At 38.5% G+C, this 12997-nt stretch overlaps 1 long non-coding RNA gene across 1 annotated transcript; it reads right to left on the reverse strand.

Annotated features, from left to right (window-relative positions):
• Positions 1 to 7539: 7539 nt before the first annotated feature.
• Positions 7540 to 9367, reverse strand: LOC127534529 (uncharacterized). Its single transcript, XR_007942684.1, has 2 exons — positions 9264 to 9367; positions 7540 to 9024 (listed from the first exon to the last, which is right to left on the reverse strand). It is a non-coding gene; the product is annotated as an uncharacterized LOC127534529 (long non-coding RNA).
• Positions 9368 to 12997: the final 3630 nt, after the last annotated feature.

Below are 12997 nucleotides of genomic sequence, written 5' to 3' on the forward strand. Positions count from 1 at the left end.
AGCGAGGCGAGCACCCCGACCACGGCATCTAAACGAAGGCGTCAGCCGGGCTATGGAGGCCGTGGTCGGGGAGCGACGCGAGCACCCCGAGCCAAAAAACGTCCTGCAGTCTCTTGGCCTGACAAGCCGTGGGATTGGTAACTTTTCTGGAAGTTGCTGAGCCCTGATGCTCTCTCCTCCACAAGCAAAACAAATGTGCGCGCGGTTGCGTAGTGCGTAGCTCGCCCACCTCTGCATGGGCTTGCTTGCTGTGCGCATAACCGTTGATTGACAGCATGACAAAGCTGAAGCTCGAACTTGATTGGTCAGCAGCAACCGGCGCTTTTTGGAATAACATGGGGGTCTATGAGAGGAAGGCGGAGCTCAGGAATAAATTTTCATATTGCGTTATACTAACTTTATATTATAGTATCGAACTAGACTAACACATTTAAGCTTTGTTAAAAAATGATACATAAATTGAAAACAAACAGAAACTCCGGACAGCAGCTTTAAGAAAACTTAGACAATGACAGTTAAACCTGTTGGCACAATGAGAGTGCAGCAATAAACATCCAAAACAAGCACTCATGAAACTGGGATGAATGTTATTTCAAGCTATTCTGAAGTTTCTTTTTACAGCCATGTATATTGTAATGTTCTGAGCCTTTAATACGGAGTGCATGCTGATTGGCAGCTGTTGGTCACAAGAGACTTTTAGGTATGTTTAGGAAAGTTAATGTGTCTGTTCTGCCTCTTTTCGGTTGGAACTAAGGCTATATTTTATTAACACTGAGCTGGCGTGGCTTACGGACTGAACAGCAGCCCATTCTGTTAACTGTGCTTTAGTAAATAAACGTGAAGGCCAAGCCAGTGGAAGTGTGATTATTTCACACCAGGAGAATATTACAATATTACAAAACACTGATCGAACATGCACCAGACACCGTGGGGCTAAGCCACAGTGTTGTCTAACATCTTCCCAAATGAAAGTTCTAATGCAAGCAATCAGTACACAGCATAATCACAGTGGTGGAGGCAGAGTGTTTGCTACAGAGAAATGCTGTGTGAATGTCCTGACAGTCCGGGAACTGGGACGACCTGAGCAGAACCTCTGTGTTGGCAGTGGAGCCCCAGAGGATTTGGAGCTGGAGATTTGATTTTAAACACAGAGACATGAGCCTATGGGTAGATGTTGTGCAGCACTAAGGGGCCCTGTTTACAAGGAATGTGAAGACTGACGGTGTCCAGGTCTATTAATTATGTAATGTTTATCAGTCCAAGAGTGAAACAAGCCATTGTGCTTTCAGGTCCATTAGGAAGTACAGAAAGGAGAGTTTATGAGACAATATAAGCAAATTAGGTAAATGAGTTCAGTTAAAGCCATACTTAACTTGTTTGACAGTTTCATTTAGCAACTGAACTGAATGTTTAACTGTGAGGAAAGTAACTGGTTGTTAAGCTATTCAATTCTCCACTAAGAAAGAACGTACTGATGGAAACTTCTGGTACTGAAGCACTTTACAACTTTGTTTAAAAAAGATTCAATGAGACCAGTTGGTGAATTTTACTTCTGAAGCATGATAATTTTGGGGCATTTTGCAGATTTTTATTTTAACCCTTTGACATCTGTTTAGAAAAGTTATACTGAGGTGCTGAAGGACAAAAACGTCCACATAAAAAACAATGCCAAAAAACATAACGTATTATATTATTTTTCACTTTCAGTGATTTATCTCCTTTGAGCTACATCAATCCTTATCATAATTACCAAATATCCATTCCTTTTCAGGGTTTTAACTCTTTAAATGTCAGTTTATGATGTCATTGTTGTTTTTTAATAGAAAAAACTCAACAAAAATGATTTATTTGCCATATTATAAGAGCTAAGTAGCAAATTCTTTTTTTTAATAAAAAAGAAGTTTCAAAAGACTGCTCAGAGATCCTGTAGTTGTCATGGCATTGGAGGTTTTACGTTTGTGACGTGTGAATGTGTTTGCTGTATAAGCTGGCTGCTTTTTCAATACATCTTGCAGTCTGTAATGTGAGTAACTGTGAGCATGTTTGCACACATTTCTGTGAAAGTGAGAATGTGCTCACTATACACCGGCGAGAGAGAACATGTAGTGTATGTTCACGGCTTGAACTGAACGCTCAGCAGAAAGAGACATAAAGTCAATGGTGGCAATGAGACCAATCAATAAGGCTACAGACTGATGGTTAACATTTTGGCGGTAATTAGATAATTGGATTAAGAGGCTTGTGGTGGCTAACCATACTGACACCTTATTGGGCATCCATTGAGATGAAACATCAATAGTTGCACCCTGTGTATTGTGTACAGTGTTGTAACACCTATATCTTAGCCCCTCTGACCCTGACTCACAGGCACCATCCATAACATCTGTTTTTCTTGCATGATCCCTGCAAGATCGGAGATTGGCTATTTTTTCTCAACAGTGCAAATTGATAGTCTTTGTGTAGGTCATTTATAGTGAACATGTCCCCATGTGGTATTACCTCATTTCACAATGTGGCAACAACCTAATTGTTTATCACCAGATTTATCATTAACAAATGAGAGGGAATTTGTCATTTCTTTGTTCTAGGTTAATATCAGTATGAACTGTTGAATTGGTCTACGCCTGCACTATAAATTCTGCGCTGGTATCACTTGATGTCCTGTGTTAAATCATGAACGTGTGCAAGATTGTGGGCAACCACTTCAGTTTTGCTCATCCTACAGCATGATCTGGAAAGAGAGCCCGGTGCAGTGGAGGACAATGCAGTGTTGCTCTTTTGTCCACTGCCTGCATTCCCCTAAAGAGTCAGACACCATAGCTGAATTATAATAATAACTGAATCTTTGACCTCAATAAGAAATATGATTCTTCATTCTGATCACAGCCTAATGAAATTTAATAAGACAGACCCTGCAGTAAACTCTACCTGAATGAAGCTCATTCACTACAAAATTTGGGCAGGTTGGGATTGGTTTGGCTTTTTTTCCCCAAAAAAAATACACAAAACTAAAGCTTACCTAATATATAGCCATACCCACTTGCATAGCCATTAGTTCTAATCAGTTATTCTCTCTCTATATATATATACCAGATAGCTACATGAAGTCTCATCAAGATGCGAAAGTTCTGAATCTAAATCTGTGGATAGTTCAAAGTATAGCACGATGATAGCAAAGGTCAGTGCAAATTGTGCATCACAGAGAAATCGCTGAAAGGATCTGAAGAAACACTAGATGTAGTGCATGTTAAGGCTTTTTGAGCATTGTTAGTGAAAAAACAGTTGGGGGATTTTCAGAAAAGAGGATATCAGATGCACTAAACCAAATCTACAACCGTCATAAAGTCAGTTCTGGTTATTACAGGACATCAATAATTCACCTCACCTCCTTTACTTCGGCCAAGCTGTCAACACGTTACTTCGCATATGCATAGAGTATCTTTCAAGGAAACACAGTTTACCCAGGACCGGCAAAACTTCTGGATGTGTGTGGATGCAAACCATTGGCTTGCTGCCAGCTAATGTGCATGATATAGATATGGAGCAGGCATCATGAGGGGAGGCATGATTCTATGTATATGCTGCTCTGAGGAATTAGATGTGTCTGCCTTTCCCTGGACACTGCAATTCAGAAAGCAATGCAGCGGTTTCCCAGCAATATTGAATATGTGATCAGGGAGCCCACAGGTTTGTCTATTCAGCTCAGCGCCAGAGTGACTGCTAAATCTTTAGGAGAAAATTAACAGCATCTCACATGCTGGTTAATTACAGCAAATTACAATCACGGAGAGCTCAATCGAGACAATGCCCTCACTTTGTATTTCAGTCTGGCAGCAAGCTCTGAACACCACTCTGCAGTCTGGCTTCTCAGTAAAAAGTCCGGAGACAAGACCGACAGCCTTACACTGCATTTTTTTTCATCCTGCACTGCTGGAGATAAATGCTGTCTACAAGTGTTTACAGTCGGATAGCTTTTCAGTTTCTCAGAACCTCAGCTGTCATGTCAGCAATGATACTTTCTGACTCGGGCACCACATTCACTCAGCGGGGCCTCAGCACTAAACACTTTCTCATTCATACTTTATTCCCAATGGTTGCAAAAATGCACTTAAAACAGATTACCAACTGCTAATTAACAAGAGCAAGACAATGCAGAATCTGTCCTCTCTTCACAGAGCAGCAGCTGATACAGAGAGCTGAACAAAACACAAAGCAGCCGGGTTTTGCATTGGCTTGTACTCAATTAAATATTGATCAAATATTTTGGCCATTTTTATGTTTTGGGGCTTTGTAGACTGTTTTAAGGCTGGAAACCATCTGCTACCACGGGCTGACAGAGGAACTGATGAAGCAGCTGTGTGCAGTGAAGGAACACCAGCTGTCAGTCTCACATGGTCCCAGCATCAATATTCCTTTCTGAATTCCATCATATCACTGGGAACACAAGCCTCCTGTCCTGTCGCGTGCAGTCGTTTTTTTTTTTTTCATAACCGATGCAGCAGTTTAGTCCCGTCTTTTCCCCAGCAGACTGGAACGTTGGCGCTGTTTTTCTTCCTCTCAAGAAACGGGCAAAAATAAAATGAGTGCAGTCTACACAAATCCAATAATTCACCATGATGAAAAATATATAATGAACAATTGGAGAAAAAAAGACTCACAACAATTGACTACAACACCGCTTATTGAGGCCATCAGGGAAGCTTAACAAAGAGTTCATGAAGTGATTGGCATTCGTAGGTGTCTCTAGAGAAGTCAATAAAAAGTGACCAGTATCTCAAGAGAGAAGGTCAGTATTTGATAAACTATCACACGGACAAGTTTAATATAAGCTGAGTAATCACACTTGTTTGTGAAGTCCTGTTTGTATTGGGTGGTTGGCTTTCTGGTTCAGTAGTCAATAAATGGAGAAGTGAAGGACATCAGAGGTTGAACACCTGGGTAATTTGAATTCAAGTGACTTTACTGCTCATTTACCTCAATCGCATCCTTACCTTTATTCTATCTAAAGTCTGTTAAAAAAAAAAATCTTACTTTTTTTAACCTATTGTTCACTCTGAAAGAAAACTATGACACATCAAGGTTATGTTAGATAGTTTTAGAATTATCCACTGTGCAATGTGCAAAACACTAAACTAACAAATGTGACAATGACTGCAAAAACTGCTCAACTTGCTTGTATGAAGGAATTTGCTTCATTGTGAAAAGTGTTTTTAAAAGCATTGTTCAGATTCTTGCCTCAGTGGCTTGTAAAGCACAAAATCATTCAGCAACCTTTCAGACGGTCATTTTGCAGAGATGCAACCTGCAAGTTGCTCTTTAAACCATGTTAGCTCTCAAAATGGAGCCAACACTTTGCCTTTTGCCTACTATGGTGCTGCTCATTCCTAAGGACCTACAGAGCAGTGGGCAGCGGTATTAAAGTGTAAGGTAATTTACTCCGTAGGATATACGAATAGACTCCACTGTGCAACTCGGATCCTCTGCAGTGAGGGCCGCATAATTAATTAAGCATCAAAAACCAAAAGACACCTATATCCTCTTGGGACCAGTTAAATGAAAAAGCATACAAAGCTATTTTTCTTTGCCTTTCCTGCTCTTTAGCTTGTGGTAAAAAAAGAGAAAATCTGTATTAAAATGAGTGAAGTTGCCGTATTCACTCAAGCACCTCTCTCCCTTTTATATCAATCCCAGATTTAAAACCAATGGTGCATTTAAGACGTTCAACAGTGAAAAGAAACTACATCTGGTGAAATAAAGTAATTATCTGACAAACCATGTCTTTGTGACGTTATGAAAGCAAGCCAGAGATCTTCTAATTCTATGGTATAAACTCATTTTTAAGTGTTTTATTGCATTATATTGAAAAATGTCTCATTTACATGCATAAGTAGCATCATGAATTATAACAAAAATAATGTATGTAGTTAGGTAGTCATTTCTCAGAACCATTGCATCGTTTCCAAAAGTGTCATATTAAATAACGAAACGTAACTGTTTTTACACGACTTTGAGTAGACTGATTTAAATTATCCAAATGATCGATATCAAATTATCCCTCTGACATAGTCAACAGGAATTACAGTATAGGAGAGAGCGAGAGAAAGAGATCTAATGTACAGAACTCAACTGTCTGGCTGTTAACCAGAACCAAGAAGTGCAAGAACATCACTCCTGTTTTAGTTTTGTTCCACCGCCTCCCACTATGTATTAAAACTTACTTTTACCGGCAATGTTAGGATCTTGCTCTGGCCCCTGTCTTTCCTTCCTCCTTTCTTGTTTCCTGATGTGTTTCTGTTTTGATCTCTTTTTTGGCTTCCTCGGTCTGTCTTCTCTCCCTCATGTCTCTCTCCCTGTCACTCGCCCTCCTGCTCTCCCTGCTTCACCAGCCTGCACTTTACCTGCTGATTACTGCAGGAAGTTTCAGCTCCCGTAATTAGCTGAACTCAACTCACCTGTTCTCCACCTTACCTCCAGCTATTTAAGCTCTCTGCGTTCAGTTACACCTCACCGGCTCATTATTTCGCATCCCTTCAGAGACTCTGCTCACTTTTGGGCTTCGTTTCCCCCCTGCCTCCTGGATTTATTTGGACTGTACTCCTCTCCACCCGGATTCCCTGAGCTTGCTTCCCTGTCTCTTCCGCCTAGTTTTCCCCTGGTTTGTGAGTTCCTTTCCTTAGCTTAGTTCTGTTAATTCAGTTTAGTTTTGTGATCTTCCATTTTGAGTTCATAGTGTTTGAGTAGTTGCCTGGTTTAGTTTGATTTCCCCCATTTCAGTTCTCCCTTTATGTATTATTTTAGCTTTCTGGTTAAATAAAATCCTTTCCTGATTTCACCAGTTTGCCAGTTTCTCCGTGTCTGCTCTGAGTTCTCCAGCTCCCCTCGTAACAGGCAAGCCAATTTAATTTACTCTAGCAATTAATTTGTTTTAACTTTCTTTTTACTGTCTTTAATTTCTTTCAATGATGTTTCTCCCTGTTCTAACCCTGTGTTGTGTGTTTTTAATGTGTCTTTTAAATTCTGACAGTTTTATGACTTGTCTGTATTATTTTCCTAGCTGGTGAAATATTATTTCACCTCTAAATATTATTATTATGGGCACTGATAATTAGAAATTAGTCCCAGTGTGGTATCACAAATTACACAATTAAAATAAAGAATGAATTGATAATAATATTCATTATCAGTTAAGATACAGAGAGATGATTTGGTGAATGCAGAGCCACAAACATGAGGATCAGGGCACGTTCTCTGCTCACAGCATGAGCATATTTGCTGTTCGTGATGAAGAGGCACCACATGGATGATGGAACCTCCTTGATTAAAACTGCAGAGGCAATCTATAAATAATGATAATGCTGTAGGTGGCAGAGGATGCACAGTACATGGTCTGAAAAGGAATCAAATCAGAGAGAAGAGTTGATTGATTAGATAAAAAGACAGTTGCGAGAAATATGTGAGTCAAGACTGACAACCAGGTGAGTGGGAAAGAGAAGACAGACAATCAGTAGTAGAAGAAAAAGAAGAAAATGCGAAGCGTAGGATCTGTATCATTAAACTTTAATAAAAATAAAACTGTGGGTTGGGAGAAACATGCATTTTTGCTGTATTGGTTAAATGCTTAAACCACACAACTGCTCCATCTTCATAAGACAAGGCTCATCTGTGAACACTCCACACAACCTGTTTATCATGTATCAATGCAGAAACTAATATGAATTTGGCCTCAATCAACAGACATCTCCAATCACCCAAAACTTCTGTCACAACAATACTAATTAGATCATGTACGTAATCACTGTGACCATGATTCATTCGTACATGGTCTTGCACCATGTGTATGTTTAATGCAGAATTAATGCCATCAATTACAAATTACAGTCTTGGTGCAGATTATGAATGACGTTAAGATTGCAACTTCGAACATGGAAAAAAAAACCAAAGGCAAATAAGGTTGTGGAGTTAAAAAGGAACTTACAAAATTTCGGCTCTTCAAATGTGTCTCCAGGCTGCTAGTCCAAAATGTCACAAAAATGTGATCTTTTAGTATGTTGTCTAAAATATCACTGAAACGTCATAGTTTAGTATGTTGTCCAAAATGTCATAAAAATGTCATATTTTAGTATGTCGTCCGAAATTTGACACAAATGTCATAGTTGAGTATGTGGTCCAAAATGTCACTAAAACGTCTTAATTTAGTACGGCGTCCAAAATCTCACGAAAACGTCATAGTTTAGTATTTCGTCCAATATGTCACATAAATGTCATAGTTTAGTATGTCGTCCAATATGTCACATAAATGTCATAGTATGTCGTCTGAAATGTCACAAAAGTGTCATAGTTTAGTATGTTGTCCAAAATGCTACGTAGACATCACAGTTTAGAATTTCATTCAAAATGTCACAGAAACTTCATAGTTTAGTATGTCGTCCAGAATGTCACAGTTGAGTATGTCGTCCGAAATATGACAAAAACCTCACAGTTTAGTATGTCGTCCACAATGTCACAAAAATGTTATATTGTAGTATGTTGTCCAAAATGTCACAAAAAATGTCGTAGTTTAGTATGTCGTCCAAAATGTGTAAAAAGGTTATAGTTTGGTATTGCATCCAAAATGTCACAAAAAATATCATAGCTTAGTATGTAGTCCGAAATGTCAGAGTTTAGGATGTCAGCCATTATACGACAAAAACGTGATAGTTGAGTATGTCGTTTAAAATGTCACAAAGACATCATAGTGTAGTATGACGTTCAAAATGTCACAAAAATGACATGGTTTAGTATACCGCCCAAAATGTGACAAAAACGTCATAGTTTAGTATGTCGTCGAAAATGTACAAAAAACGTAACTTTTTGTCTTAAAATGGACAAAAAATGTCAAAGTTTAGTATTTCGTTCGAAAATGTACAAAAATCGTTATTCTGTCCCTGATACCCGTACCATCTACAAACCACTGACAGATAGCTAACAGACAGGATTCAGAGAAAGTTCCAGGCAGTTTCTCTTCTTTCCATTCTTTATGTAAAACTGCAACAAACACAAATTTACAGAGCTCTTAGTCACAAACATACACAGCATGAATGAATTTACATTGCTTATGTACATGTCTTGACAGGAAGCTACATTCAGCTTTGCTTACTCTTTTTAACCTCGACAGGCTTAGCAGATGGAATAGTCACCAACTAGTCATTTTAACTTAAGCATATGAATTTCAAATTATTTATATGCACACCTACTCAAACACACGAAAGAATGAATGAACTTACAAGCAATGCGTTTCCAAGGCACAAACGAGAAAAGAAAAAGGAGAGAAGCTTTCTAGCTGACCGCATGGAGAAGACTAAGCTTCCAGCTTCATTCTTCCTGGTTGATCTGAGTCATGTGATCTCAAATGACCACTCAGAGAACACTAACAGTCGATGCTGTGTAACACCTTAACCTGCCACAAGGTGGAGCAAAAGGAACAAATACAAAAACACAATGTGTCATGACAACCGTCATTTTTTTGTCAGAAAAAGGAAAAAAAAAGTCATAGTTCAGTATGTCGTCTGAAAAAGAGAAAAAAATGTAATAGTTTAGTATGTCGTCCGAAAATGGACAAAAAAGTCATAGCTTAGTATGCAGCTTTTCTCGTTGGCATTTCACACCACGTAGGTTTGTTGTTTTCATGTGCATGTGTTTATATATCTGGGAGAGATAGTCCAGTTTTAGTAGTTCTATTTATTGCTTTTGTTTTTATTATGCAGTCTGCTTTTACTTTTTATTGTTTTTATCCGAGTTAATGTTTTTATCTTAGTTTTTTATTTTAATTTTTAATCTTGTTGTTTATGCTTATGTAAAGCACCTTGGTCAATTGTGGTTGTTTTAAAGGTGCTTAATGAATAAATTTGATTTGATGTCGTCCGAAAACGTACAAAAAAACGTGATTTTTTTTTTGTCAGAAAAAGGAAAAAAACATCAGTTTATTATGTCATCTGAAAAAGGAAAAAAGGTCACAGTTTAGTATGTCGTCTGAATATGGACAAAAATGTCATAGTTTAGTAGGCTGTCCGAAAATTGAGAAACGTCATGGATTAGTATGTCGTCTGAAAATAGATAAAAACGTCATGCTTTAGTATGTCATCTAAAACAGGACAAAAAACGTCATGGTTTAGTATGTTGTCCGACAATGGACAAAAAAACCATCATTTTTTTGTCCGAAAATGGACAAAAAACCATCATTTTTTTTGTCCGAAAATGGACAAAAAAGTCACAGTTTAGTATGTCGTCCAAATTGTGACAGAAAAAGTCATAGTTTAGTATGTCTCCCAAAATCTGACAAAAAACGTGATAGTTTAGTCTGTCGTCCAAAATATGACAAGAAACGTTAGAATTTAGTATGTTGTCCAAAATGTGACCAAAAACATCATAGTTTTAGTATGTCATCAAAAATGTGACAAAAAAACGTCATAGTTTAGTATGTTGTCCGCAAATGGACAAAAAACTTCATAGTTTAGTATGTCGTCCGAAATGTTACAAAAACATCATAGTTTAGTATGTCATCCAAAATATGACAACAAACATCAGAGTTTAGTATGTTGTTCAAAATGTGACAAAAAACGCCATAGTTTAGCATGTCGTCTGAATATGGACAAAAATGTCAAAGCTGAGTACGTAGTCCAAAAATGGACAAAAAATGTCATAGTTGAGTATGTCGTCCAAAAATGGACAAAAAACGTCATAGTTTAGTAGGCTGTCCGAAAATTGAGAAACGTCATGGATTAGTATGTCGTCTGAAAAGAGACAAAAAACGTTATGCTTTAGTATGTCATCTAAAACAGGACAAAAAAAACGTCATGGTTTAGTATGTTGTCCAAAACAGGACAAAAAGCATCATGGTTTAGTATGTTGTCTGACAATGGACAAAAAAAACATCATTTTTTTGTCCAAAAATGGACAAAAATGTCATAGTTTAGTATGTCGTCCGAAAATGGACAAAAAACGTCAAAGCTGAGTATGTCGCCCGAAAATGGACAAAAAAGTCATAGTTTAGTATGTTGTCCGCAAATGGACAAAAAACTTCATAGTTTAGTATGTCGTCCGAAATGTGACAAGAAACGTTAGAATTTAGTATGTTGTCCAAAATGTGACCAAAAACATCATAGTTTTAGTATGTCATCAAAAATGTGACAAAAAACGTCATAGTTTAGTATGTTGTCCGCAAATGGACAAAAAACTTCATAGTTTAGTATGTCGTCCGAAATGTGACAAAAACATCGTAGTTTAGTCTGTCTTCCAAAATGTGCCTAAAATGTCATAGTTTAGTATGTCATCCAAAATATGACGACAAACATCAGAGTTTAGTATGTTGTTCAAAATGTGACAAAAACCGCCATAGTTTAGCATGTTGTCTGAAAATGGACAAAAAAAGGTCATAGTTTCATATGTTGTTTGAACACAGAAAAAAAAGGCACCTGTATAGCTCAATGGGTTAAGCAGGTGACTCTCGTATTGGGCATGGTCTCTGATGCAGCGGCTCAGGTTCGATTCCCGCTCACGGCCCTTTTGCTGCATGTCTCCCAAAAGTAAATGGAGAAAACCGTCATCTTTTACTATGTTGTCCGAAAATGGACAAAATTATGTCATAGTTTTAGATGTCGTTTGAACCCACCAAAAAGGGTGACTGTATAGCTCAATGGGTTAAGCAGGTGACTTGTGTATAGGGCCTGGTCTCCGACGCAGTGACCCAGGTTCGATTCCTGCTCACGGCCCTTTTGCTGCATGTCTTTCCCAAAAGTAAATGGACAAAAACGTCATAGTTTACTATGTCGTCCAAAAATGAACAAAATGTCATAGCATAGTATGCCTTCCGGTCCACTCTTTGGAGTGATCAGGTCCACATTTTCCTCAACTCCGGTCCACTTCTTGGAGTGATCCGGTCCATGTTTTCCTCAACTCCGATCCGGTCCACTATTTGGAGTGATCCGGTCCACGTTTTCCTCAACTCCAGTCCGATCCACTATTTGGAGCGATCCGGTCCACGTTTTCCTCAACTCCAGTCCGGGCCAGTTTTTGGAGCGATCCGGTCCACGTTTTCCTCAACTCCAGTCCGGTCCAGTTTTTGGAGTGGTCCGGTCCACATTTAGCTCAACGGGTTAAGCGGGCAACCCAAGTACAGGTGCTGGTCTCTGACGCAGCTGCGTGGGTTCGATTCCTCCTTGTGGACCTTTGTTGCATGTTGTCCCCCCACTTTTTTTCTGAAAAAACATCATAGTTTAGTACGTCGTCCAAAAATGGTTGAAAATCGTCATGGTTTAGTACGTAGTTCAAAAATGGACAAAAAATGTCATAGTTCAGTATGTCGTCCGAAAATGGACAGAAAACGTCATGCTTTAGTATGTCATTCAAAACAGGACAAAAAACGTCATGGTTTAGTATGTTGTCCAAAACAGGAAAAAAAACGTCATGGTTTAGTATGTTGTCTGACAATGGACAAAAAACCATCATTTTTTTGTCCGAAAATGGACAAAAATGTCATAGTTTAGTATGTCGTCCGAAAATGGACAAAAAAACGTCAAAGCTGAGTATGTCGCCCGAAAATGGACAAAAAAGTCACAGTTTAGTATGTCGTCCAAATTCTGACAGAAAAAGTCATAGTTTAGTATGTCTCCCAAAATCTGACAAAAAACGTGATAGTTTAGTCTGTCGTCCAAAAATGGACAAAAAAAGGTCATAGTTTCATATGTCATTTGAACACAGGAAAAAAAAAAGGCACCTGTATAGCTCAGCAGGTTTAGCAGGTGACTCTCATATAGGGCCTGGTCTCTGACGCAGTGGCCCAGGTTCAATTCCCGCTCACAGCCCTTTTGCTGCATGTCTTTCCCAAAAGTAAATGGACAAAACCGTCATAGTTTAGTATGTCGTTCAAAATGTGACAAAAAACGCCATAGTTTAGCATGTTGTCTGAAAATGGACAAAAAAAAGGTCATAGTTTCATATGTCGTTTGAACTCGGAAAGAAA

This window comes from Acanthochromis polyacanthus, chromosome 6 (assembly GCF_021347895.1).
Source record: "Acanthochromis polyacanthus isolate Apoly-LR-REF ecotype Palm Island chromosome 6, KAUST_Apoly_ChrSc, whole genome shotgun sequence".
Classification (NCBI taxonomy): domain Eukaryota; kingdom Metazoa; phylum Chordata; class Actinopteri; family Pomacentridae; genus Acanthochromis; species Acanthochromis polyacanthus.